Genomic DNA, 10,247 nt, shown 5'->3' on the forward strand with positions numbered 1-10,247 from the left:
GGGTGTTAACAAGTGTAAAAAAGATCATGGTTTTGAGTGCGGGATGGTGTTAAGATGGTGGTGAACAGCCGTCTTGAAGAGATGGAGGGAAGAATATGATTGAAGAGAATGTGGAGGTTGATTCCACAGGTGGGAAAAAGTAACAAATGAGTGGAGGTGAGCAGAGATTCTGGATTTTGGGATTTTCAACAGAAGGGGCTTGATGTTGCAGTTTCACCCTTTATCACCTTTTGGGGAGTTTCACATGCCTGGTATTAGCTCAATGGTTAGGGTGGTGGGCTTGTGATCCAAGGATCCTGAATTCAAATCCTGCTTGGCTGTTGAATAAATACCAGGTGGGGTTGACTCAGCCTGTCATCCTTCTGAAGTTGGCAAAATGAGTACCAGCTTGCTGGGATGATTGAGCCATTCGAGTATCCTGTGACCCATCCAGGATAGTGCCCAATAGCCAGGAGACAGCTTAGGCAGCACCAACACTCTGCAGAGTGTGGTCCCAATTGATTTGTATTGGATTTGGAGTTTCACGCTTTATCATCTCGGGTCCGCACAGTGACACGCTGCACCCCTCGGCTGCCGTCTCACCAATCATTGCTCGTCGGTTCGCTTCAGAAGCGGGGTGAGCCTTGCGTGACGACCCCTCACCTCGTTGAGTTGGTGCTGCGACAAGGTCTGAATAATGAGGGTGCCTTTTCCCGCCTAAACTAAGGGCCGGGGGCCTATTTGCAGACTCCGATTGTGGAGATGAAAACTTGTAGACTCCTATTGCTGCACAAACAGAAGAATAAAACATCAAGTAAGAGCTCACAGGAATGAAGGTATTAAGACACACACCCACTGTGGTGGGTCCAACATTTCGAGCTATACAAATTAGCAACACATATCTAAAATGACATTTAATTACTTCATGCTTATTCTAAACACTCAACATGCGAATAATCAGCGGTTCACATAACTGGTACTCAGGTACTCATGCGCGGTTAAAAAAAGAAAAATCCAAATACGGACTTCAAAGATGCTCAGAAAACTCAGATGTCTACCAGCACAACAGAGGCTTTTGATGGAGGGTTTTCTCATGTCTTGTGGATAAGATTCGTCTGTGAGAATTCTGATGTACTGTGATTTCAAAATTTCAGTGTACAAAATTAAGTTTATAAATTATAAGATTATAATATATATTATAACTTGAAACTTGTACGATTAAAAAAAACCAGATCGAAGGAGAACGCGAGTGAAGAGGAAGAAGAGGAGGCTCAGGAGCATCGAGAATGAAAAACAGGCGGGCGGTTAACAAGTGTTTTGCCTGGAGTAAATGTTCTGAGAGACCACTTACAGAGGAGTTCCCATTGTGTGCTGCCTTTTTGGCCGCTGATGCAGTGCCCCTATTACCAGTATACTGGTGCTCATTTCGCTGACCTCAGAAGGTCTGAATGACAGGCTGAGTCAACACCCTGGTGTCAATTCAGTGGACAACGGGTCTCAAACTCAGGACCCGAGGATCCCAAGCCACCGCCCGAACCGCGAAGCCAATACCATGCCACTACAGAGTAGTAAGATGCATACAAAGCTGAGAGGCGCATTCAAAATCGGAGTGGCGGTTGGGAAAGCAGACGAGTGTGCTCAAAGCTGACAAAACATTTTTCATGAGTACAAAACCATTTCTGCTGGTACTCATTAGAGAACCTAATTTTAAAACTTGTGTGAACCCCTGCGGATAAGTACGCTATGTTAAGCACTAGCAAATACCAGTCGCTTCACTGACGGGAATATGAAGACGGGTGAGGGGAATGGGAGTGAGGGAGTGGAGGAGAGTGAGGAAGTGGGGGAGAGTGAGGAAGGGGGAGTGAGGAAGTGGAGGAGAGTGAGGAAGGGGAATGATGAAGGGGGAGTGAGGAAGTGGGGGAGAGTGAGGAAGGGGGAGTGAGGAAGTGGGGGAGAGTGAGGAAGGGGGAGTGAGGAAGTGGGGGAGAGTGAGGAAGGGGGAGTGATGAAGGGGAGTGAGGAAGTGGGGGAGAGTGAGGAAGTGGGGGAGAGTGAGGAAGTGGGGGAGAGTGAGGAAGTGGGGAGAGTGAGGAAGTGGGGGAGAGTGAGGAAGTGGGGAGAGTGAGGAAGTGGGGGAGAGTGAGGAAGGGGGAGAGTGAGGAAGGGGAGTGAGGAAGTGGGGGAGAGTGAGGAAGTGGGGAGAGTGAGGAAGTGGGGGAGAGTGAGGAAGTGGGGGAGAGTGAGGAAGTGGGGGAGAGTGAGGAAGTGGGGGAGAGTGAGGAAGTGGGGGAGAGTGAGGAAGTGGGAAAGAGAGAGGGAGGCGGGGGGGGGGGAAGCGAGGAAAGGGGGAAGCAACGTGAGCAAGCAAAAAAACACACACACACACACACACACACACACACACACACACACACACACACACACACACACACACACACACACACACACACACACACACACACACACACCCTTTTGAGTGTTCCAAGATGGCCTTGCGATGGTTTCATGGTTGTGTGCACGTTACACATCACAGATATACTGTTGGCACTCTGGAGAGTTGCTGCAAGAGGATAAATTCTGCTTGCTCGCTCATGTGAAGGGGGTGAGGAGGGATGGGGGGGGGCGAAATCAGGAAGGCAAACCCCCCTTCACTGTATTATCATTGTCGCCATGATGCGGGTGTTCCGTTTCCTTCACACACATCGTCATAATTTCTCACGCTTAACATTCAATGCACATTAATTTGTGTAAAACATTTTGAATATCTACCTTTGTACTCACAACATCGATCACGTCGTTTCCACAAATCGTTGAGGAATGTAATGATCGTGCGTGTGTTGGGCGCTGTATCGTATTAGTTATGTTTATCGTTGCTGGTCATAATTATTTCACTTGTTTTTTTTTTTCGTCATTTTGAAACTCGTCTACGATGACAGTTGAATGAGAAATGTGTAAAAATAATTTTTTTGTTTAACTATTTGAAGGGAAAATATCGTGTTCGTGCGCGTGACAGAGAAAGACGGTGTAATCGACGCGTCTCCGATTTGGTGTCACAGGTCTCGTTCCAAACTCTCGTTCCGTAAGGTGACAATAATTATATAAATATGTGTTGAGAAAATTAATCGGGTGGACGTTACCTGTTAGAATTTAATAAACCAGGTGGGTAAATCAAAAACGGACGATACTCCATCTCTGGGCAGGAAGTGACTGGCACGGACACGGTAAACATCTGGATGTAGACTACAGACGGAGTGCCAGATTTGAGGGTCAGTGAACACCATTCGGGTGGGGAATTGTTGCGGGAGAGGTGGTTACTCGGCCGGAGTTTCCTTGGTTACCGCTGCTCGTCACGGCCTCAACTGGCGACGTGTACATCACGGGAAGCTCGAATCCAGGGCCAGGCCGCGTCCTCACCGAGGGTGAACTTCGGTTTTCAGGAAACCAGACGACGACTACATCGGTTGAGTTACCTCATTGACATCGGGCTCGGTGACGAGGTGTTGTGTGTCCATTTGATAAAGAACGGTCATCGCGATATTTTACCACCATCCGTTGTCTAAAACAGGATATTCACTGGTGGCGCCGCAGGAGAACGGTTGTTGTGTCAAACCTGGTGTGTTCAATGTGGTTGTCGAGCTCCTCCTTGTGGCGTTGTGTTCCCGTGCTGTAGCTGGCGATTGTTGTGGTTGTGCGCGGTTGTAGGTGAAGGCGATGATTGTGATGATCGTAGTGGTCGTGGTGGTGGCAGCAATGCGATGTCGAAGCTGTTAGAAGTGTGGTGGTTGTGGTGGCAGCAATGCGATCTCGAAGCTGTTATAAGTGGTGGTGGTGGTGGTGGTGGTGGCGGCAAAGCAATCTCGAAGCTGTTAGAAGTGTGGTGGTGGCAGCAATGCGATCTCGAAGCTGTTAGAAGTGTGGTGGTGGTGGCGGCAATGCGATGTCAAAGCTGTTAGAAGTGTGGTGGTGGTGGTGATGGTGGTGGCAATGCGATCTCGAAGCTGTTAGAAGTGATGGTGGTGATGGCCATAAGGTTCTCGTTTGTATACATTACGGTGATGTGTTGTGATGGCGAATCTGTGGCGTTGTAGGTGACTGTTGTGGTGATGGCAACATGGTCCCTGAGTTGTTGAGGGTTGGTGGTGGTGCAGTGTTTTTTAGCTAGTGATGGTGGGAATGTAGTTCAGAAGGGCTTGCGTTAGTCTCCGCTAAATTTACATCTTCTCAAAAGTGTGACATCATTTTAATTCCTTTGTTTTATTGAGCTTTCTAAATTTTATTACTTGTAAATAAAATTAAACTGTACGTAAACATAATATGGATTAAAAACTTGGAAACCATTGTCTTGTTGTTCGTGAAAGACTGGCAGTGGTTTTAACTTTGGAAAGTTGCGTTACATGGAGCAGACATGCAAAGTTGTCTTGTTTTGTTGAGGTTTTGAACCAAAAGTCTCCTCGTACAGAGGTGCACTCTTTGACAAAACTACTGTACATCATACAATTGTTGGTCACTACAGTATGTGTTGTTAAGATAACATAAACTCTCACTAGGCAGGGCTACCTGGGAAGGAGTGACATATCTGGCTGGGTGGTTTCAGGACGTGTTGGACATTGAAAGGCTCTGGAGATATTGGTCTCATGGTGGTTACCTTTTGTCGGTGGCAGCCATGCCTGACCCTACATCCCAATATACATTTTATGTACGTCGAGGCCAATTGTGGTAGCGTAACACCGAACCCAGATTAAGAAGTACATGCTCCCAAATTTAAGGTTTCTAATGTACTGCATTTCGCTGTGAAAGAATAACGTCAAAACACACAACCTCAACAAACAAACACTTAAATATTTATAATAAGATTTATGATTCTGGCCAAATAGCAAAAATAAATAATGCTATCTTGGGTTACTGGTTGGACACTCATTGTCACGATGAAATCCAACCATTTAAAGAAACAACGACATTTTAACGAGACCAGCACTCGGTAGAGCGCATCCCGTTGCCAAGCTGAACAGTTTACGTGTTGTATCCCTCTGATAGGTGGATCTGCATCCGGACCTGAACCACAATCTCGTCGACTTGTTCTTGTCACCTACCCAACTCATCCACCAAATTTTGTCATAATCCGTGAAATATCGTGCTTCACCATATATTGTTTCTAGCCCCATCTCCCATTTTGGAAGAATCACTTAAAAAAATTCTCCGATCCGGATGAACACCCAAAATCTCTATTTATAATACCAAGCTTGCACACTAAAAACTCAGCTCTCCGTCACACGATCCCTATGAAATTGCTGAGGCACTTAGCGGACATGCCGACAATGTTTGGGAAGTCTTGGCGTTCCATAGTACCACTTGCATTTTGCACAATGCGTATTTTTGTCATTCCCCGTGTACGGTCTATCGTCTGCTACCAGCTATGTTGTACTGCTATCCCGTGCATGTGCACGGGTATCGCTTGTATAATTAATTCGTCCTTGTCACACACCCAACCTCTCCACAAAGTTTTGTAAATCCGTGCATAACTTTTTGAGTTATCCGAGTCAGAGACAGATAAACAGGGTTGAAAACATAACCTCCATCCACCTTCAGTGGTACAGGTAATGGCATAACGTTAATGTGGTTCACAGGTGTGCTATATTCTACAACCTTCCTGGAAATTTGAAATGGCTACAGTTGGTTTGTCCAATTTTACAACCATTTTTTCTTCCTCTTCCTCTACACCCAAGTCTTTCATGAACTGGCTGACCAGGCCTGACGCTGAACTCTGTAGTTAGCGTAAGATTTTGGAATTTGGTCACGGTGCCGGCGATAGTTTGCTGACTCTCCGTGAAGGACACAATGGGATCTTTAACATCCATCAAATAATGTCAGCAGACGGGACGCCCAGTTTAACTTCCATCTGAGGAACAGCACACACATTGATGAAACACCCCAGATGACGGTTTATAGCTGGGTCGGGAGACGGAGACAAACCAACGCGAGACGGCTTAGAGGGAGGTGTGCATACCTCGAGGCCATCCTGCCAGCCCTTATCATTTTCTGTCACATGAATTTGGCCATTTCCAATTGCTCCCAGCTGGTTTCATCACTGCTCGACTTTGTGCTCTTTTTCATGACCAAGAGCTGACACCTCTCCTGGAAATGAGACACCATCACACTCCACTGCATACCAGTCTCCAACCTTGATTTGTGACGTTTCTTCAGAGTGATTGTTTGGTACTTCTGCTGTGCCATCCCTTGCCATAATGAAAGGTGCCCCTTTTCCATTGTCAAATCTCATGAAGTGATATCTGGCACTTCTCATTGGCACAGCCACATCAAAGATGGCTTCTCGATGCAATGCCTTGTGATGTTGTATGTCTGATTGGGACAACTCTGCGGCGATCACATTTTGCATTACAGAAGTGGCTGCCAAAAAAACGTTGCGGTGTCCGTCGTGACCGTCTTGGACCCTGACCTAACATTCTGCCAAACGTCGAGCTTGACAGGTCCTCTGATGTCGTCCACCGGACCGTTGCCATGGGAGGTGCAGAAAAAATTCCATTCCACCTTCACTCTGTGCTTCCTCTCATGAACAGGAATGGCTACTGCAATAAATCAGTTCCTGAACTGGGATGATGGGGGCATCGTACTGCACTGCCACCAGCTTTGTATCCTCTGATGGGGCCTGAAAAATTTGAACTTACCATTGTAGAGAAATTGATGAAACAAACAATGTTATGACAGAAGGCCAAAGATCAAACTGTGTAAACTAGAATGGGCACTCGGTAGAGCGCATACCTTCGCCTCCGCTACTTTTTTGTTCTTGGCATGAGAGTGGGGGGAACAGAACAGTGAACATTTTGGTGTTGGTTTCATGCAAATCGGTTTTGATTTGACCGTGTTATGACAAAAACCGCATATTTTGAAAGGTCGTGACCCCACTGACCTTTGACCCCCAACCGCTAACAAGGGTAATTACGTAATTGTGTCATGCCGCCCATCACAAGATTGGGCAATGAATTCTGAACATTTTGGCATCGGTTACATGCCAATTAGATCAAAATTGACCGCGCTATGGTAAAAATACGAATTTGACCTTTCCGTGACCATGACCTTTGACCCGATCGCTCCCAAAATCTAATCAAATGTTCCTTGGATAATAGCCCATCATCCCACCAAATTTCAAGCGATTTGGTTTAATACTTTCTGAGTTATGCGAATAACAAACAAACACACATATTCACAACTAAATAAATACACAGCGACCAATACATAACCTTTCGTAGAATGCGAAGGTAAACATGGTGCTCAAGAAGAAAACAAGTTGGATTACGGATAAATCTATATTTGCTTTTGTGTTTATCACTGCCGTCTCGTGTTTTATCCCGTCACATTCATCAACTCATCATAATACAATCGCGCACAGACTTTCATGAAGCTTGGTAACTTTTGTAACAGTTTTTGTTGCTGTTTTTCTTTTTCTGAAGTAGTTTGGTCTCATCAGTTTTTAGCTCGCCTGCTCGAAGAACAGAGAGCTATAGCGACACCCCCGCGTGAGCTTCAGCGTGAGCGTGAAAATGTTAAAGTTTTTGGTGCAAGTTATTTCCTTTCTAATGGTTTTTATCAACCACACTATTTTTTACTGATTACAATGTACAAATACATATATTGCTTTAAATTTATTTGGATCAAACTTCACTGCAATGCTTTATAAAAAATATTATTCGACTAGTCTTTTAAAAACAATAAATGTATAAACAGGCGAGCATTGGGTGGCTTTGACACCAACTCTGGTTGGTAACTTGTGTTAGTCTGTAACACGTCAAGTTTCTGGTATTTCCATATCTTAATTGAGCAAGATCACCTTCATGATGTTCTCCCCACCAAAACTGTGTTCATTAAGCGCCAATTAGGAGTCTGTTGTTGTTCTTTGTTGTTTTTTTTCAATTTTCAAATTGGTATTCCTTGTAATTACTGATTTCTCAATACATAGCCTCCTAATTGGCACTTAATGAACACAGTTTTGGTGGGGAGAACGTCATGAAGGTAATTGTAATGATGATGATTATTTTTTTGAGACTGCATATTAAAATTGTACATTCATGAATGTTTGTTTCATATACCTGCGGGTACATACAACTAATTAAGGTGATGTTTCAAACCGAATTGCCCCGAAGATGTTGAGTCTTGGTGGTAGTGTGGTGCTGTCTGTGATGGTGATAATTTTGAAGATTGTGGTGATGGTGGTGGCTGCGTTTCTGGCAGTGTGGTGCTGTAGGTGATAATTTTGAAGATTGTGATGGTGGCAGTGATGTGTTTCTGACAGTGTGGTGCCTTAGGCAATGATTATTATGATGATGGTAATGGCAACATACTCCCGAAGCTATTGAGTGTTGGGAGTGGTGGTTGTGTGTGTGTGTGTGTGTGTGTGTGTGTGTGTGTGTGTGTGTGTGTGTGTGTGTGTGTGTGTGTGTGTGTGTGTGTGTGTGTGTGTGTGTGTACATCGAGGGTCATGAAAGAGCTCGAGCAACATGGAAGGGAACAAAATGGAAAGGGGACAACACCAACGGCAAAGTCAAAGTGAGATCAAGCGGAAGGGAGGATGACGAGCTGCACACAAGCTGAATGGAACACAGCAAAGAAGAGGAAAGGGAATGTGGGGATGAAACAGAAGAGGGACAAACCAACTGACAACAAATGAATGAAAAGAGGGGAGGGGGGTCGCAATGACCTGGAAAAAGGGACTGCTTGAGAATGAAGTAATTTGGGGGAGAAGAGATTATGAGAATGGATGGGGGATGACCTAGGGTAGTGGTGAACAGCTGTCTTGAAGACTGGAATCGGATTGAACAGAATGGAGAAGTTTCTTACACAGGTGAGAGAAAAGAGGAACAAATGATTGGAAGTGATTTTGGAAGTTCAACAAGAAAAGGGTTACTGGCAGACAATGTATGCCCTGCAGAAATCTGGGAGGGACAGAGCTGAGAGAGGGCAGAGGGTGCAAGACCAAAAAAGAGGAGGTAGAATGCAGAAAATGCACCAACCTGCATGCGGGAGTGACAGGCCTAGACACTCAGCTTCGTCCTGGGAGATTCCAATGATTTTGAGGGCCTTGCTTTTCATGACATCAAGAAGGGCAAGGTGTGAGGCAGGGCCGCCAGCCCAAAGGGCAGACCAATAATCCATTAAGCTGTGAATGAAGATTGTGAAGATGGTTGGGGGTGGTACTGCAATCTCAAAGCTGTGGTGCTGTAGGTGATGGTGATTGTTGTGATGACCACACAAACTTTATTTTGTCTGTTACAATACATTGCTTATTGCAGTCCACTTTTATGGGGCAAATTGTGGGCCTTTGTGGGGCAAATTTTCTTTCTCTCAATGAAAACACCTCTAAGCCCTCACACTGCTGACTTTTAATGGTTTTAGGAACTGAGGATTCTGGGTGAGGAAATGGTTTTATGAACCATGTGACAGCTGATGGGCAATCTGTAGTCTCTCGAATAATGGCGGACATCATCCCGACCAGAAGGTCATTTTGTTTCATGGTATTTCCCACAATCTCGCTCTGTTTTAAACCAATCTATATCCATGAAACTGCCTCAAACAAGATCTCTGGTCATGTCGTCTTCCTGGCAATGTGATCTGTACATATAAACATGCGTGAATCGGAATATTTCAGTCGGAGCGAAACGCGGTCAATGCCGTAGACAGGGTACGACGGAGAACAACTACATTCATTCTGGGCCTACCTAGACTAAGCTATGATGAGTGGTTGAAAGAGACAGCACTTTCAATGACAAAGGAGACAAATGCGAAGGGATCTGATCGAGATGTTTAAGATGATGAAACGTGTCGACAAAATAAGTGCAGAAGAGTTTTTCATCAGAATGGACAGTTGACAGGATGAGGGGTACAGATTAAGAGTAAAAAAAGAGGAGAGTTGAGATGATAGTAAGGCAGTCAGTCTTTCACTCACAGAGTGGTGAATGCATCCTAATGGTGTTCCTACAAGGGTAGTGACAATAGAGTCAGTGGATAGTTTTAAAACCAAGTTTGGTCTACTGGTATGTGGAAGTAGTGGGTATGTGGAGGGGTACGAAGATGTTGGCATGTGTGATGGCGCAGGCTTGATGAGTTTAATGGCCTCATGTGTTGAAAATCCTTGTAAATGGTGATAAAATTTGCGCAAAGTAGAGCATTTGAAATGTCCAAGGTAGCAAAATCCTAGGAAATGGCCATCTCTGACCACGATTCAAACTTTTTGCCCATACGGGAAAAATGTTCTCTGA

The 10,247-nt window shown here is 45.0% G+C and overlaps 1 protein-coding gene across 7 annotated transcripts in view; it reads left to right on the forward strand.

Moving 5' to 3' along the window:
- Nucleotides 1-3,008: 3,008 nt before the first annotated feature.
- Nucleotides 3,009-10,247, forward strand: part of LOC147008457 (uncharacterized) — a 55,527-nt gene continuing 48,288 nt past the window's right edge. For 2 of the 7 annotated variants that reach the window (XM_085863906.1, XM_085863905.1), the window contains exon 1: nucleotides 3,153-3,439. The gene's annotated coding sequence lies outside the window, so the exon portion shown is untranslated. Of the gene's footprint in view, nucleotides 3,064-3,128; nucleotides 3,477-10,247 lie in introns of those variants that run through there. The other 5 variants (XM_085863909.1, XM_085863911.1, XM_085863908.1 and 2 more) reach the window with 5 other exon arrangements.

This window comes from Eptatretus burgeri, chromosome 18, assembly GCF_056783735.1.
Source record: "Eptatretus burgeri isolate ZD-2024b chromosome 18, Ebu_testis_v1, whole genome shotgun sequence".
In the NCBI taxonomy this organism is placed as follows: domain Eukaryota; kingdom Metazoa; phylum Chordata; class Myxini; order Myxiniformes; family Myxinidae; genus Eptatretus; species Eptatretus burgeri.